Here is a 5,859-nt window from a genome sequence, read left to right as displayed (position 1 = left end):
GATTTCTTCCTGGGATGGTTATGGCTGGTTTCTCCTTATATATTCTGTAATTTTCAGAATCAAAGTTGTTCTCATCTGCAAATCGTGTTTCCTGTATTGCTTTGATGTTGTATTTATCCATGGCGTTTGTTAATTGTTTCAGTTTACCTGGCCTCAGTAATGTGTTGGTGTTGAGTGTTCCCATGTAAAATACTTTCTTCATCTTGAGGGTTTTTGAGAGGCTCCGATTCTTCTCTTCATGACATGCCTGATCCCCTGGAATCCGATGATCAGGTCTATTAACCAGTCTTACTGACTGTGGACCAGGGTAGTGGATTCTTTCCCGTCGTTCTGTCATGATTATTGGTTTGTGTTGAGGTATTGGTGGTGAAATCACGAAGGATCTCACATAATTTCGACTGGAGTTTTGAGTTCCAGAAGATTAACTCACAGCCGAGCTCACAGAGCCAACAGACGCTGACCAGAGTACCGGTGGCTGCCACGCAGACGTGTCTGGATTTTGGGGCTTCGCATGTAACCCTATGCAGGGGCCCTCACAGGGTGCTACCATCCGGAGCCAGATGGACCCAGGTTTTTTTTTTTACGAGGTGTTACTCCTCCCCCTCTTCCTTCCTCATCACTTGCGAGATGAGGCCCCGGGCTTGGGACTGGCAGTGGCGGAGTTAATTGGATTTCATATTATTTTCTGAACAACTGAGCCTTTTTTTCTGACTTGAACAGAATTAAATACTAGAATACGTACCAAATCAAACAGCCATATGCTCCAAGCTATATGTAAAATAAATAAAACTTCCACACTCTTAATTTGTGCATTTTCTTTAGATTTGGACTTTTTCCAGTGATAGATTCTCAAACATCGGTTAGCATATAAGGAAAAAAAGGGAACAAGGACCGTGCTTGGTAACAATGCCTGGGGGCAATGAGGACACAGTCGCCCTGAATTTAACTGATTATTATTTAAATAAAGTTCATTAATCAAATCACATTCAGTTGTGCTGCTGGGTTAGCCGTTAATACTTTCTACCAATGAACAGTCTTACTTCAGTGCTGTGCGTGCGACGAAACTTGCTGGAACTGCTGCTGTTGTTGAAGACGGTAGCATCTTGTGGGGCCATGGCTAATTACAGGAACGGGCAATTGTAATTAATACAGCTTCTTCCGCCCGTCCACTGCCCTTCCTCCTGCTACTAGTCATCTGGCCGGCGCGCGTACATGATGCCACTCAAATAGTACTTTCTACTGCGAGAGCGTTAAGATCACACTTCCGCACACTACAAGCGCTGGAACCCGTCTCCCGCTCTCTTCGCGCGCTCTGCGCATCAACCCCCTACCCAAAGATTTTACAACGCACAAGCAGTGCTATTATGGTTGCTAGTCGATGCAAATAACAATTCCTTTGGCTTTTTCCATAGAGTAAATATCTCTGGAGTGAGCATTCACATGCGCAGAACAGATTTTGTGTTGTCAACATATATTGCCGGCCTGGTCACGTGTACTCGGGACGTCGTGTGTTTGTCCGTATAGCGCCCTGTATATTTCGAATGTCACTACATCCCTAGTATAGACGGATTCTTTTCGTACGTGTCGTGGATTATATATAGGTGTCAGAGTTCTGATTCCCTCGATTTTTGGTAGTTTTCGGTATGATACGGTACTTTATAGTATTACGGAGCCTGACGTACATTTTTGGAGTGGTAGTCTTGCAAAACGACTTGACAGTACGCTAGTGCTTTTGCAAGTGTCCGAAAAACACCGAATTTGCCTCACATTAGAGATTATATCCCTGCTAATTCGTCCTTTTTTTCTGCTACTCTGCGTATTTATTTTCTCGTTTTCGCGACCTAAAGCACAATTTTTCTTACTGGTGACACTTAAAAGTGTTTATTTAACGCATTTTACGTACTTGCTCCCAGTTTATTAAATAAGAAGTAAGTAAGTAGGGGGAAAAAGGCGATCGGAGAATAAATGTACGTTAAAGCAAATACAGTTGGTCATATAACAGTCACCCCATATAACACCATTAAGGGAAGTGGAAAGTGACACAAATGAAAGAGTTTGGGGACATGTCTATTAATATTTTACGCTTCTTAATCAAATGGGAAGAAAGTAAATTGAAGGCAAAATACACCAAAGAAGATGAATGTGTACTTTGATTAGCTACACTGTTGTGTTTTTTATTCGATTTGTGCAGAAAATGTATTTGAGCTGAATGCAGAAATCGGTAGTAGGTGCTGTGGAAAATTAAAAATATAGCATCCACCTTCAGCCACACACGTCCAAATTTTTCTCTGTCTAAACATTCCTCTTCAAAGTGTTTTGAACATACTTCGGAATATTTTGTGGGGACAAAATTACTCCTCCTTTTTTTCTGGAGCCACATCTTTACGCGTTTTCATCCTTCGGAAACTAAAATATAAATCACACATAATCATTCTCCATGTCCTAGACACACTTAACATGGTCTTCTACTGTAACTTTACAGTAAACAAAAAGGTTTGGACACACATATTATACGAAGACAATTACAGACTCCCACTCTATTGAATGTATCTGTCTCCCGTCTTTCAAATCTATATACATAATCGACAAGTCACTGATAAATGCATAGAGGACAGTATTTTCTGAAACAACTAACCTTTCCTGTTCCACTAGCAAATTTACGAGAGGAAGCGATTGTTTGTAAGCTTTTGTACGAGCCGTAATATCTATTATATAGTCATAAAATCGTAGAAAAATAGGTCTACGGAATCAAGCCTTAATTATAATGCGTCTCGAAATTTTTAAACATAGTACCCATGAAAAGTTACTATCCTTCCTTTCGCATATTTTTCTTTGCATCCGTAGTAACAACAGTAATTCACCATCGCTGTTACACTATCAACAAACGGTGAAAACACAACAAAAACTCTTGATAATATAAACTTCAAACTCTGAGGAAAGCACACACGCACAGCGAAGTCCCGAAAACACGTGACAATCCCGGTTTAATGTTGACAACATGCGCAGAACGCAATGCTCACTCCAGAGATATTTACTCTATGGTTGGTTGGTTGGTTGGTTGTTTGGGGAAGGAGACCAGACAGCGTGGTCATCGGTCTCATCGGATTAGGGAAGGATGGGGAAGGAAGTCGGCCGTGCCCTTTCAGAGAAACCATCCCGGCATTTGCCTGGAGTGATTTAGGGAAATCACGGAAAACCTAAATCAGGATGGCCGGACGCGGGATTGAACCGTCGTCCTCCCGAATGCGAGTCCAGTGTCTAACCACTGCACCACCTCGCTCGGTTTTTACTCTATGGCTTTTTCCCAGAGCTTATAAGTTTCACAGTAAAACACAGATAATTACAATAAAACGTCAACAGACTTCTACCTAAATGTACACATACAGTGAAGCAATGTCCTTACATATTAGAACAAAGTATTTAAATTACAAATATTTACATATAATTAAAAAAAATTATATATCGGTAGCAGGTGCTATGCATCCTGCATTTTCGGTGTTACACTTTTAACAACAAGCGTAGCTGTGGTTTCAGCTCTAGTTCTCTTTACATTTCTCCAGCAGGCCGAAATGGCCGTGCGGTTCTAGGCGCTGCAGTCTGGAACTGCGAGACCGCTACGGTCGCAGATTCGAATCCTGCCTCGTGCATGGATGTGTGCGATGTCATTAGGTTAGTTAGGTTTAAGTAGTTCTAAGTTCTAGGGGACTAATGACCTCAGACGTTGAGTCCCGTAGTGCTCAGAGCCATTTGAGCCATACATTTCTCCTCGGTCGATCGTTCCGCAGCCTTTCTACACTGTGTAACGGAGAAGATGCGAAAACTCGCCTGCAGCGACGGACGCCCGAGAAATCGGGGCCACGCCCGGGTTCCGGGGCTTGGTTTCGTAAAGCGGGCCGGAACATGGCGGTGGAGCCGAGCCGCGCTGACGCGATAGTGGGCCAGCCCGCCGGCCCGCCAGCCGCGTCCCGTTGGGCGCCGCCTGGATGGAGGTTGTCGGCCGCGGCGGCGGCGTCCGGGTCAGTTCCGTTACGGCCGGGCCGCGCACCGCGGTGCGATACGTCGCTACCCAGCACGCCGCACCACACCACAGCACACTACAGAACACGACTCGCCGCGCCGCCGCCGGTCACGGCCGGGGTCACTTCGCCGACCACCTCCGTAACTCCGTGTCTCACCGAAACGTGCGCGCACCCGGCGGTTTCTCCGCGTGACGCACAGATCCACCTCATGCGCCGACGCAGCGATCCAGCTTAGAAAACCGGTTACTGCTATGTTCTGGGAGTGCCGGCCAGCACAGACCGCGGTTCCGAAAGGCAATGGCAGTATTTTAGACCTGCAATAAGTGAGTGTGCTGGAATGAGATTTTCACTCTGCAGCGGAGTGTGCGCTGATATGAAACTTCCTGGCAGATTAAAACTGTGTGCACCGACCGAGACTCGAACTCGGGACCTTTGCCTTTCGCGGGCAAGTGCTCTACCAACTGAGCTACCGAAGCACGACTCACGCCCGGTCCTCACAGCTTTACTTCTGCCAGTATCTCGTCTCCTACCTTCCAAACTTTACAGAAGCTCTCCTGCGAACCATGCAGAACTAGCACTCCCGAAAGAAACGATATTGCGGAGACATGGCTTAGCCACAGCCTGGGGGATGTTTCCAGAATGAGATTTTCACTCTGCAGCGGAGTGTGCGCTGATATGAAACTTCCTGGCAGATTAAAACTGTGTGCCCGACCGAGACTCGAACTCGGGACCTTTGCCTTTCGCGGGCAAGTGCTCTACCAACTGAGCTACCGAAGCACGACTCACGCCCGGTCCTCACAGCTTTACTTCTGCCAGTATCTCGTCTCCTACCTTCCAAACTTTACAGAAGCTCTCCTGCGAACCATGCAGTTTTAATCTGCCAGGAAGTTTCATATCAGCGCACACTCCGCTGCAGAGTGAAAATCTCATTCTGGAAACATCCCCCAGGCTGTGGCTAAGCCATGTCTCCGCAATATCCTTTCTTTCAGGAGTGCTAGTCTGCATGGTTCGCAGGAGAGCTTCTGTAAAGTTTGGAAGGTAGGAGACGAGATACTGGCAGAAGTAAAGCTGTGAGGACCGGGCGTGAGTCGCGCTTCGGTAGCTCAGTTGGTAGAGCACTTGCCCGCAAAAGGCAAAGGTCCCGAGTTCGAGTCTCGGTCGGGCACGCAGTTTTAATCTGCCAGGAAGTTTCAGTGAGTGTGCTGTTGTTGTACTCTTCAGTCCGAAGATCGATTTAAAGCAGCCCTCCGCGTTGCTCTGTCTCGTGTAAGCCTCTTTCATCTCTTAGAAACAATTGATTGAAAAAAGCAAACAGTAAGAATAAAAGCGGTACTGACCCGACGAGGTCATATAGGTACCTCTTCAAGGAACTAGCCATTTTAACTGCGCCGTGACGATACATATATTCGCTAATTAAATTCGTCATAAATAATTGCCGCTCGGAGTGGCCGCGCGGTTTGAGGCATCGTGTCACGGACTGAGCAGTCTCTCCCGTCGGAGATTCGAGTCCTCCCTCTGGCGTGGGTGTGTGTGTTGTTCTTAGTATAAATTAGTATATGTTAATTTAAGTAGTGTGTAAATCTAGGGACCAGTGAGCCAAGCAGTTTAGTCCCTTAGGAATTCACACACATTCCATTCCATTCCATAAATAATTCAGAACACTCTGAGGAGGACAGTGATGTCGATGTCTACAACACTAGACGGCAAAAATGACCATCATCCACTGTTAAACCTGTCAGTGGCTCAGAAAGGAGTTCAATATACAGCATCAAAAGGTTTTGATCATCTGCCAAATAATATACACTGAAGAGCCAAAGAAACTGGAACACCTGCCTAATAT

General features: G+C 45.8%; 2 non-coding genes across 2 annotated transcripts; one reads left to right on the top strand and one right to left on the bottom strand.

Moving 5' to 3' along the window:
- Positions 1-4,421: 4,421 nt before the first annotated feature.
- Positions 4,422-4,495, bottom strand: Trnas-cga (transfer RNA serine (anticodon CGA)). Its single transcript has one exon. It is a non-coding gene; the product is annotated as a tRNA-Ser (tRNA).
- Positions 4,496-5,111: 616 nt separating this feature from the next.
- Positions 5,112-5,188, top strand: Trnal-caa (transfer RNA leucine (anticodon CAA)). Its single transcript has one exon. It is a non-coding gene; the product is annotated as a tRNA-Leu (tRNA).
- Positions 5,189-5,859: the final 671 nt, after the last annotated feature.

Source organism: Schistocerca nitens, chromosome 2, assembly GCF_023898315.1.
Source record: "Schistocerca nitens isolate TAMUIC-IGC-003100 chromosome 2, iqSchNite1.1, whole genome shotgun sequence".
Classification (NCBI taxonomy): Eukaryota; Metazoa; Arthropoda; class Insecta; order Orthoptera; family Acrididae; genus Schistocerca; species Schistocerca nitens.
The sequence above is the reverse complement of the archived record's forward strand: the minus strand, read 5'-3'. Positions and strand labels throughout refer to the sequence as shown.